The sequence below is a fragment of the Globicephala melas genome, chromosome 1 (genome assembly GCF_963455315.2).
Source record: "Globicephala melas chromosome 1, mGloMel1.2, whole genome shotgun sequence".
In the NCBI taxonomy this organism is placed as follows: Eukaryota; Metazoa; Chordata; class Mammalia; order Artiodactyla; family Delphinidae; genus Globicephala; species Globicephala melas.
The window spans coordinates 168,863,043-168,875,199 of record NC_083314.1 but is presented as its reverse complement, the minus strand read 5'-3'; the positions used below and the strand labels follow the sequence as shown (position 1 = coordinate 168,875,199).

General features: G+C 44.0%; 1 pseudogene; it reads left to right on the top strand.

Moving 5' to 3' along the window:
* Positions 1–2,576: 2,576 nt before the first annotated feature.
* On the top strand, positions 2,577–11,975 carry LOC132596950 (zinc transporter SLC39A7 pseudogene; annotated as a pseudogene).
* The last annotated feature ends 182 nt before the right edge of the window (positions 11,976–12,157 follow it).

Below are 12,157 nucleotides of genomic sequence, written 5' to 3'. Positions count from 1 at the left end.
GTTGGCAACCTCGAGGGACAGGAACTGCAGGATCTGCTCTGGTGGCAGGTGTGTTGGCACCCTCCACTTCAAGAGGCAGCCACATCAGGGATTCTAGCAGCAGTGGCAGGGGCATTCCTGAGTCCAGACCCAGTGCCCATTGGCGTTGACTATGTGAGCTGTGCCCGACAACATCAGCCATGGTATCTGTACCAAACTAGTTCTGTAGTAGGATTTTAAGCATCACACCGGGCATCATATCTCTGAGCCTGGTTCTAGCCTTCCAGGAATTCTAGCAACTACCTGATTCCCTTTTCTGTTGAAATCAAGGGTCACTTCCTGTTGCTTGTAGCTAAGTACTATATGGCTGTGGGGGACTTGTTCGTGGCCACCCACATGGGAAGTGGCTGGCACTAGAACCCAGGTCCCCAAAGCTCTTGCTCTTTCCATGCACATGCTTCCAGGCAAGTGATCACAGGATCCCAAAGTGCTGTGAAATCATAGAGGAAGTAAAGTCGCCACCAATTACTCTTATCCCAGAGACTTTGTGACTTTGTGAATGTTAATGAGGGAGTATTTAAAAAGAACCTGGAAGAATGGGTAGGATTTTTTTTTTTTTTTTTTTTTTTTTTGCGGTACACGGGCCTCTCACTGTTGTGGCCTCTCCCGTTGCAGAGCACAGGCTCCGGACGCGCAGGCTCAGCGGCCACGGCTCACGGGCCCAGCCGCTCCGCGGCATGTGGGATCTTCCCGGACTGGGGCATGAACCGGCGTCCCCTGCATCGGCAGGCGGACTCTCAACCACTGTGCCACTAAGGAAGCCCTCCCCATCTTTTATTAACCACCTGCTCCCCATCTTTTACTAACACTAGGATATGTTCAGAATCTTCCATTTCACTCATTCTGATGTGTGTGCAGTGGGTGCTCATTATGGTTTTAATTTGTATTCCCTGATGATTAATGGAACTGATCGCTTTTTCATATGTTCATTGGCCATTTCAATTTCATTAGGGTTCATCTTTTATGAAGTTATCTTTCCATTTGTCTGTCCATTTTTTGTATTTGCTTCTTTCCTTTTTCATTACTGACTGGTCAGTTTTATATGTATTCTGGATATAAGTCCTCTGTCAGCTTGCGGCTTGCCTTTTTAAAAACTAACAGCTTTGGGCTTCCCTGGTGGCGCAGTGGTTGAGAGTCCGCCTGCCGATGCAGGGGACACGGGTTCAATCCCTGGTCCGGGAAGACCCCACATGGCACGGAGCAACAAAGCCAGTGTGCCACAACTACTGAGCCCGTGCACCTAGAGCCCATGGTCCGCAACAAGAGAAGCCACTGCAGTGAGAAGCTTGTGAATCGCAACGAAGAGTAGCCCCCACTCGCCACAACTAGAGAAAGCCCACGTACAGCAACAAAGACCCAACACAGCCATCTAAATAAATAAATAAAGGGCAATGGGGAGCCACAGAAGGTGCTGGAGTGTGGAAGTGACCAGATCAGATCTGTGCTTTAAGGAGATGAATCTTGCTATAATGTGCAGAATGGATTGGTGTGGGAGAGACTGGAGGCTGGGAGAACAGTTTCAAGTCTATTGCAAAAAGTAACAGGAGCATCTGTGTGTCTGTTAATTTTTAAATGCCTTTTGTAAATAGCCCTCTAATTGTGAAGTTTTGTTCTTTTCCTTTTTTTAAGTAGCTATTTGTGGGTGTGCAGTAACCCAACAAAAATGTCTCCAGGAATCCTCTCCGGCCCACTGGATGGGAACACACAGGGGGGCATTGTATCAGCTCTGTAGCCCTTTGTCCCAGGACACCCATTCCCCATACAGAAAATTTCCTGGCAAAGAGGCGAACTACTGTGGTTCAGCAGATACTACTGTCCTGGACTCTTGACTGTCTGCCCACGTTTGGGAGAAGCAGGTAAAAACAAGAATGACCTTCAGGTCTCTAGTGACATGAAACCCTCTACCTGATCACAGCCCAGATGGTAGCAGAGAGGGTCCCTTCCTGCCTCAACTCAATCGCTTGAATGAATGTTACCTGGGCCCCCAGATGTTCTTAAAGATGCTGCAGTGCCTTAATTGATCTCAGAGAAATACAACAACCAATTTAGGCATTCTTTCTAGCTTTCCAGTTCTTGTCTTAGGAGGCATATGGAGTAAAAAAGATACAAAACTTTTATGTCTCAGTATTCACAACCTTGACTGGAAGAATCTGTGAATTGGGCAGTTTGCTCTGCATAATAAAGGAGGGGAGAAGAGGGTGGTGTTTGTTTTGTTTTGTTCTGTGTGTTTGCTTCTCCTCCCTGCCTGGCCCCTCCACCATTCTCTCCAAGTTCATGGTGCTGTCATCTCTGACCAAGTGAGCCCCTTCTTATTTTACGTTTTCCACTTCACCCTGAATCGCCACTCCTACTTTTCATCTCCACCATAGACACTCCCTTTCATTTATTTAATTTATCTCATTAAAAATAACAAGCAAAAACTTTCCATTGACCACTCGGGCCCCTTCAGGCACTGGGCCACCTCTCTGCTTTCCCTGATAGCAAAATTCTTCAAAAGTGCTGTCTGCGGCATACTCTTAGGAAGAGTCTTGGGAACAATGAGGGTGGGGACAGAATGGAATGGAGGAGCGACCATAGAAGTGGACAGACGGCATGAGTGGAATAAAGCTGACCCCACGCAGGTATAGAGCTGAAGGTCAAGTGGAGTCACTGTCTCTGTCCCTCTGGTAAGCTTGGTGGCCTGAGGCCCAGGGACCCGCACTGGGTGGCTGTGGGACTGCTCACCTGGGTGGCCTTGGGGCTTCTGGTGACCAGACATGAGGGTCATGGAGGCCTGCATGAGAACTTCTGTGGTCACAGCCGCAGGCACCCAGGTGTGGATTTCTACCAAGGACAGTCACGCCTGTGCCCATGGCCACACTCACAAGAGCATCTGGCGTGGGCACACTCCCGGTCACGAGCATGGAGGATTTGCCCCATGGCCATAGCCATGGCCACTGCCATGACAGCCTGTCCCACAGAGGACATGGACGTGACCATGAGCACAGCCTATGCACTGGGGCCACAGTGCCGATCTCTGCAGCTCCATTTTTCTTCCACCTCCTTATCCCTGAGGAGTCCAGGTCCCCTGACACTGCTTTCCACTCCAGATTTTACTCAATTTTGCTTGGGGTGGGCTCCTGGGAGATGTCTTCCTCAACCTCATGCCCCCTGCCCTGGAACCTCATTCTTACCACTGTCTGGAGCACAATGGGAGGGCCCTATCCTGTCTGCGAGATGGTGGGTCCTCGGTGGAACTATCGCCTCTCTTTGTGAGTCGAGGTGGGAGGATAAGCACACGCTCTGGATCACACATGGAAGTCACCGATGTGGAAGACAGGAGCATCCTCTGAAGGAGAAGCAGAGCTCAGAGGAAGAAGAAAAGGAAGTGGGGGGGAGGGGTCTCAGAGGAGGAGAGGAGGGAGCACGGGGCGCAAAGATGGGCCCAGGAGACCTCAGAATGCTGAAGGGGAAAAATCAGGTTCAGACCTGCATGTATTGGGGTAGGTGAATCTGGCTGCCGACTGGCACCAACCTCACGGGTGGTCTGGCCATGGTGCTTCATTTCGGGGGGTCGGGGGCTGGAGATCCTGACCACAGTGACTGTCCCACTGCAAGAAGTGCCCCAAGAAGTCGGGGACTATGCCTTGTTGGTCCAGTCTGGCAATAGGGGCGCTGGTGTGTGCAGCCTTACGCTCCTAACTCAAAGAGGGGCGTGGGCAGTGAAGTGCAGGTGGGGCGGGTCCTGGCTGGGCTCTGCCGCTCACTGCTTTATCTACAGAGCAACTACGTCCCATGTCCGTGTGGCCTGAGCTGTTGAGGGAGGTGTCACCACTGCAGTCCCTTCCTGGAGATGCTGTGGCAGGCTGTCATATGGTGATGATGGTCCACTCGAGTGACAGGTGGGATAAACTGCCCCCACTCCTGCCCCAAACTTCTAGCCTCTAACTCCTCCAGGTCAGGGGTCTGTGGAGGTTGGACGCCCTGGCCAGGGAGCTCTGCTAAGGGAAAGAGCTGTATCTGAGGGAAGTGGAGGCTTTGGCACGAGGACCATCAGGGTTTGGCAGTCTCACAGGGGCTGTAGAGGCGAAATTGAGAAGCCAGAGGGACGGTGTCATCAGGCACGGGCTGGCCACGTTGTTGGGGTTGGAGGGCTGCCTGGGGCCACGAAGAAGGCTGGAAGAGAGAGAGCGGACGGCAGCCCACCCCGTGTCCCCACCCCACCTGCTCTTGGAGGACCAAGCTGCCACACACAGGCTTCTCCAAGGTCTGCCTCCCTTCTCCCACCTGCTGGTGGAAGCTCCAGCGAAGACCAGAGCCCTGGACAGAGAGGGAAGCAGGAGGAGGTGAGGATAAACATCAGTTAAACTTCAATCACGTAACCGGATCCAGGAGTGACAGGGAGGAGGGGGATTAGCTGCTAATCTCATGGCCTGATTTGTGTGTGTGTGTCTCTATTCTTTTTATATTACTGGGGGTTTTGGGGGTTTTTTGTTGTTGTTGTTTTGCGGTACACGGGCCTCTCACTGTCGTGGCCTCTCCTGTTGCGGAGCACAGGCTCCGGACGTGCAGGCCCAGCGGCCATGGCTCACGGGCCCCGCCGCTCCGCGGCATGCGAGATCTTCCCGGACCGGGGCACGAACCCGTGTCCCCTGCGTCGGCAGGCGGATTCCCAACCACTGCGCCACCAGGGAAGCCCTATATTACTGTTTGAATGGAGAGTAGGGGTGATGAAATAAAGTCCTTGTATCTTCAGCCCCACCAAAAAAAAAAAAAAAGTGCTGTCTCTGCTTGCTTTACCCACTTCTTTTCCTGGTCTCTCTAAAGCTCTCTCTAGTAGTGAGACTTTCAACCCCATCATTGCATTAAATTATCTTTGCCAAAACTATTCAGTCCTCCTCGCTCATTTTATCAGCTTAGCAGCAGAATCGGGCACAGCCTATTGCTCCTTCCTTCTGGAAATGGTTCCCCGCTTGGCCTCCAGAACCCCATGCTCTCTTGGTTCTCTTCCAACCTCAGCGGCCATTCCTTTTCGGCCTCTTTGCTGGCTCCGCACCACCTTCCCTCCTGCTAAATAATGGAGTGTCTCGGGGCTTGGTCTCAGGCTCTCTTGCTGTTATGGTCTCTACGTGACTTCATCTAACCCCATGATTTAAATACCTTCTATCTACTGCAACTCCCAAAAGTGTATCCACAGACCTTTCCCCTGAATTCTATTCTAGATAAATGGCCAACAGACTCCTCAATACCTCCACTTGGATGTCTAATGGGCATCCCAAACATAAACCAAACCAAACTCCTGTTTTTTCCACCTAAACTTACTCTTCCCCAGTCTTTCCCTCCCAGTGAACCCTCAGCAACATCTCAGGCTCCTCCTGTTCCCTCACACCCATTTATTAATAAATTGTCCGCTCTTTTTAAAACTCTCTCTGTTCTCCCAGTTTGCAACCTGTCTTTTTACTTTTGGTGGTATCTTTTTTTTTGCGGTACGCGGGCCTCTCACTGTTGTGGCCTCTCCCGTTGCGGAGCACAGGCTCCGGACGCGCAGACTCAGCGGCCATGGCTCACGGGCCCAGCCACTCCGCGGCACGTGGGATCTTCCCGGACCGGGGCACGAACCCGCGTCCCCTGCATTGGCAGGCGGACTCTCAACCACTGGGCCACCAGGGAAGCCCTGGTGGTATCTTTTGAGGAACAAATGTAATTTGTTTCTTTTATGGTTAACACTTCTGAAAATACCTTGTTTGAAATATTTCCCATCCCTAGTTCTTAAAGATACTCTCTGGCAGCTTTTCTTTTTTCTCTAAAGATTTGCCTTTCACATCTCTCCTACCACCCTATTCTAAATTACCAGCACCGTGTCCTGGATCACTGTAATCCCTCCTCACTGCTCTCCCAGCCTCTAGTCTTGCTTCTGCACAATAACCATGGTGATCCTGTAAAAATAAGCCAGATGTTTTCACTCCTCTGCTAAAAAGCGTCTAATGGATTCTCATTTTGTTCCAAGCAAAACCCTCAGCACTTACCACAGCCTGCAAGGCCCTGTGTGACCTCGCCCACCACATCTCTCACTTCCTGTAACTCCCTCTCTCACTCTGCTCGGGCCATGCACTGGCCTCCTTAATGTCCTAAAACATGCCAAACATTCTCCCACCTCAGGACCTTTGCACATACTGTTCTCTTTGCCCGGAGTTCTCTTCCCTCACATAACCAGTCTTGTTCCTCTTAAAGCAGGCTTCTGCCCCCAGGTCTCCTCAGAGAGGACTTCCACAGCCGCCCTGTATAAAATAGCACATCTCCTCCACCCGCAATCTCCATCCTGTGTTCCTCATTTATTTTTCCTTGTCATCTCTCTTCTTCTAGTAGGATATAAGTTCCATAAAAAACACAATTTTGCTTAGTGTGCTGTTATATTCCCAACGTCAAGAGTGGTGCCTGACAGACAACCAGTATTAAAAAAAATACTATTGAATACATGATGGGATGAATGAAAGTGTCTTGAAAAATATACAGTGTTCATTTAAGAATAAATGTTTTGAATGTACATAAATTTACATAAATATCATGTAGATATTCTGCTTCTTACTTTCTCACTAAACATATTTAAGATCGAACCGTACTGCTGAATGTAAATCCAGTTTGTTACTTCTGACCGCTGCCTAGTGTGCCATCAAATGCCACATTTTCTCATCCGCCTCCTTGACGGGGGACACACGGTTTGCCTGCAGCTCCAGCTATGTACACAGCATGAAATAAACTTTCTGCAACTTACACCTTATGAACCTGTGTGAAAGACCTTTTTGGTATTTTGGGGGTGGGGAGTGGAGAGAGTGGGATGGTATGTATACTCAGGAGTAGAATTGGTGAGTCACAGGACAAACATAGATATGCTTAATTCAACTAAGTACAGCCAAAAGGCCTGCCAGGGAGAAAGCACACATAATATATGCCTACCCCCATTAACAATTTGTGGAAAATCCTGTTTCCTCCATATCCTTCCTGGCCCTTTGAAGTACCTTGCGTTTCTAATGTTTGGCATTATTACAGATATAAAATATTATCTAATTGTTCTTTTCATTTGCATTTCTCTGATTACCAGGTAAGAGCACATAGAGTTTAGTTCTGATGTTTGCAACCTTTGGGTTCTTTTGTTGTTGTTGTTTGTTTTTTTGTTTTTCTTGAGGGGGGGAGGGGGAGGGAAGGGGAGAAATCACTATTTAGACACTAATAAAATTTATTAATTCATTTATTCTCCTTTATTCCCCATATCTCATTGCTTTCTCCTGGATTCAGTTCTCTTCTTGCTCTATGCTTACTTCAGGAGAGATTTCAAAGAAGGTCTTTACATGGCAACATTTCTGAGACCTTGAATAAATATTTATTTTCCTCGAGTATTTAAATGACAGTATAGGACTTCCCTGGTGGCACAGTGGTTAAGAATCCACCTGCCAATACAGGGGACACGGGTTCGAGCCCTGGTCCGGGAAGATCTCACATGCCGCAGAACAACTAAGCCCATGTGCCACAATTACTGAGCCTGCACTCTAGAGCCCGCGAGCCACAACAGCTGAGCCCACGTGCCACAACTACTGAAGCCCGCGCGCCTAGAGCCCCTGCTCCACAACGAGAGAAGCCACCACAATGAGAAGCCCGCACACTGCAATGAAGAGTAGCCCCGCTCACCGCAACTAGAGAAAGCCCATGTGCAGCAACAAAGACCCAACACAGCCAAAAATAAATAAATAAAATAAATAAATTTATTTTAAAAATAAAAATAAATAAATAAATGACAGTATAACCAGAGATAAAATTCTAGTGTCAAAGTTCTTTGCCTTCAGCACTTTGAAAATATGAGTCCATTGTCTTTTGCATCCCAGCTATTGAGTTCAATGATCTAACCATATTGCCAGGAGTTTTTCTCCCCCACATTGTGTTGTATTTGTAAAATACCAAATAAAATATGTAACATTTTAAAAAATGGCTCTGAACCACTCTAACTCAACTCGAGTTGGAGCATTACCAGTGCTGTTTAATAATCTACCTCTGTGTTCTTTCCCTATCATATTCTCTATTCTCACCCACCCCGCACCAGGGAACCATTTTCCTGAATGTTCCTCATTTTAAAAATAAATTTGTCATAAAAGTGTGCTTCCCTAAAATAATACATTGTTTAGTTTTGCTAGTTTTTTTTCAGCTTTTCATAAATGAGCTTATAGTGTGCATAGTCTTCTGCAACTTCTTTTTTTTTCACTCAACTTTATATTTCTGTTTCATCTATTCTGTTGCATGTAGCTGTACCTAATTCTGTTTCTTTCTGCATGATATTCCACTTTGGAAACATGTTACAATCTACCCATTATCCTGATGACAGACATTTAGGTTTACCTCCAAGTTTTTGCCAGTAGAAAGGATATTGCTATGAATATTTTATACATATCTCTTGGTACATGCATACAATTGTTTGGAGTAGAAATGCTGGGTCATAAGGTTTGCACATCTTTAATTTTATTCAATAATGCCAACTTATTTTCTAAAGTGTTTGTAAAATTTCCTCTTCCGCCAGCGGTACATGAGAGTTCTGTTTAATCCACATCTTCAACACTTTGTATCACTAGACTTCATAATTTTGAGTAGTCTAGTAGATGTAAACTGGTGCCTTGTGATCTTAATTTGCATTTCCTAGACTTCTAGAGAGGTTGAGCGTCTTGTCATATGTTGATAAGTTCTGTGAAATGCTGGCTCAAGTCTTTGCCCATCTTTGCATTGGGTTGTGTGTCTTTTTCTTATTTGTTTATGGTAGTTTGTAACAGTATCTATTCTAGATGTTAATCTTTTCTCAGTTTCAATAATTTTGTTGCAAATATCTTCTCCCAGTTTGCCAGTTTACAACTTGTCTTTTGACTCCCTTCATGATATCTTTTTTTGTTGTTGTTAGGCCACACCATGTGGCATGTGGGATCTTAGTTCCCTGACCAAGGATCAGACCCGTGCCCCCTGTATTGGGAGTGCAGAGTCTTAACCACTGGACTGCCAGAGGAGTCCCATCTTTGTGGTATCTTTTGATGAACGAACACTTTTTACTTAATGTAGTCAAATTTATTCATATTTTTATCTTATAGTTAGCAGGTTTTTTGTATCTTGTTTAAGGAAATCTTTCCTATCCTTAGGCCTTAAAGATATGCCCTTGAAGCTTTTTTTTTTTAAGTTTTGCCTTTCACATGAAAGTTTTTAATCATTAGGAATGAACTTTTATGTGTAGGGTGAAGTATGAATCCAATTTCATTTTTTCTATATGCATAACCAGTTGCCTCGGTGTCACTCATCCTTTCTCTAATATCTACAAAGCTGCCTCTGTCTTATGTCAAATTTTCATATACATGTGGGGCTTTTTCTATGCTATTGTTTTCTTTGGTGAGTTTGTCAATATGTTTGCTTTTATGTTGTTGGTTTTTTTGTTGTTTTTTCTAAATTCTTTTATTGAAGTATAGTTGATTTACAATGTGTTAATTTCTGCTGTACAGAAAAGTGATTCAGTTATACATATATATACATTCTTTTTTACATTCTTTTCCATTATGGATTATTACAGTACATTGAATATAGTTCCCTGTGCTATACAGTAGTACCTCGTTGTTTATCCATCCTGTATATAATAGTTTGCATTTGCTAATCCCAAACTCCCAATCCATCCCTCTCCCATGCCCCTTCCCCCTTGGCAACCACAAGTCTGTTCTATATGTCTGTGAGTCTGTTTCTGTTTCATAGATTAGTTCATTTGTGTCATATTTTAGTTTCCACATATAAGTGGTATCATATGGTATCTGTCTTTCTCTTTCTGACTTACTTCACTTAAGATACTGCATTTTCTTAACTAATACAGGAGGTCAAGGCCTCCCACCTTAAACTGCTCTTTAGCAGTGGCTATTTTTGGACATTTGTCTTCATAAAAATAATGGAATCAGCTTGCAATTTCCTCAAAACTTCTGTTTGGATTTTTATTGGGTAATGGACAATAAAAATAAATCTGTTTGGAGAAAACTGACATCTTTACAATGATATAATTCCACCTACACCCCTACTGTCCTTTGTGTCGTTGCCACATATTTTATGTCTACATGTGTTAAAAAAAAAATCCCAACTTACACTGTTATTAGTTTTGCCTTAAAGTCAATTGACATTCAAGAAATTTAAGAAAAGAACAAAAAGTTGTATTTTTAAATATTCATCCACTTATTTACCATTCCCATTGTTCTTCCTTCCTTCCTCTCCTTTTTTTTTTTTTTACAGGAAAAAAATACATTTATTAGGAGGCATGAAAATGCATAAACTCATTTATAAATAAATGTAGCATAATTTACCCAGTGAAAAAATAGCTAAAATCCATGAGTAAACTGGATTTTATCTTTGAAATGATTACATATTTGATCTCTAATAATTTCACCCTCCATCATGATCTCTTAGTAGCAGTAATTTTACACTGACTATAGAAAAGCTGTTACCAGTGATTATCATATGAGAGGGAAATTTTTCAAGAATTTTCTTTAGAAATGAACCAGTGCAAACAAATTCAGATTGTGAGGGATACAGTAAGACCTGGGGCTTATCTTCTGAAAAGTAGAAAATAAAAATCCCAAACATTCATTAAGAAATGAAAAAGCAAATTACATTTTGATCATTGAAAAATAACACATATGGACATTATAAAACATTCTTAACCAGTGATTGCAATAATTACATTTAAAAATGTTCATTCAAGTACTGGTGATCAATAAACATTCAAAGTCTCATTAAAAGTAACACTAGGCATAGATACATGTGAACAATGCTTCTTTTGATTTAACAACAACAAAAATCATGTCAACAGGAGACCAGTTACCCTTAAAATACTGGTTTTTTTGGTCTGTAAATGATTTTCCACGGTCTGTATATTTTATTTGCAAAGAACCAACGAACATCTCACAATGGCTAATTAAGAAGTCCTTTCTATAAAATGAATTTCGATATTATAGAGATAAACATTCTAAAACACAAATTCAGCTTAAAAATAACAGTGCAGAATCAGTTTTCTTTGGTAAGAAATTGTTAATTCCTTACCAGTGTTGGTTTGCTGTTGTGCAGACTCTATCAGAACACTTCTTCGATATTTACCAAAGAGCTATTTAATGAGCTGAAAAGACTTCATAAACTCTGGTACCACAATAGCCATGTAGAGCTTAAGCCAAAATTGCGCTGAAATCAACATCATTTTCTTCATAACTGTTGTTAATGAAACTTCCTTCAAAAAGCTCCTTCCTAATTTTGGCCTGAGTCTCAGGCTTTAATAAAAGTTCCTTTATCTGTTTCACTTTGGACTGCAGACCCATCCTCTCTCGCACAAAGCTTCATTAATTAAGTCCTGGATTCCAAAAGCTTTCTGGGCTATGGGAAAAAAATTATATGATACATTTTATGTGCAAATGCCAATGAAAAACATTCAATATGGCACACCGACTTATCAAAAGAGGGTTAAAAAGAAACCTTTAAATGCTGCCCACATGTATAGAAAAGGTTGCATTTCACCAAAAATATATCATTTACATGAAACAAGATCACTGCATAGCAACAGCTCACATAGGACAAACATGAAACATTATGGACTAACTATATGGATAGAAATTTCAACAGTGATCATTTTAATCGTAGCACTCGTTAGCTCTGTGTATGTTTTGGCCTCAGATAAAGTAGTCAAATGCCTTGCTAAGCAATATAAATGGCAGTATTCCATTTACAGCAAGGCCCCTTCCATGGCCTTTAATTTGAGTCCACGAGGCATAACACAAACTCCTCTCTCCCACAGCCCCGGCTGAGGGCAACTGAAACCAGTGCCATTCTTCCTTCATAAATTAATTTCCTCTGATAGTCCCAGCACTCCATTTTTCTTCTGTTGTGTTTCAGGAATGCAAACACATCAATCATGAAAGCATTAGGCAATCTCCACAGATTGGACAAGAGACACACACTTAAACAGCACAATGCAGATTAGCCCATTGACTGGGCAGAAGGAGCAGGGATGCTTCTCACGGATGCGTCTCACGGCGGGGGCCTGCCTGCCTTCAGGTCTCATTTCCTGTTATTGCCACTGTCAGTGCCATTCTTATCA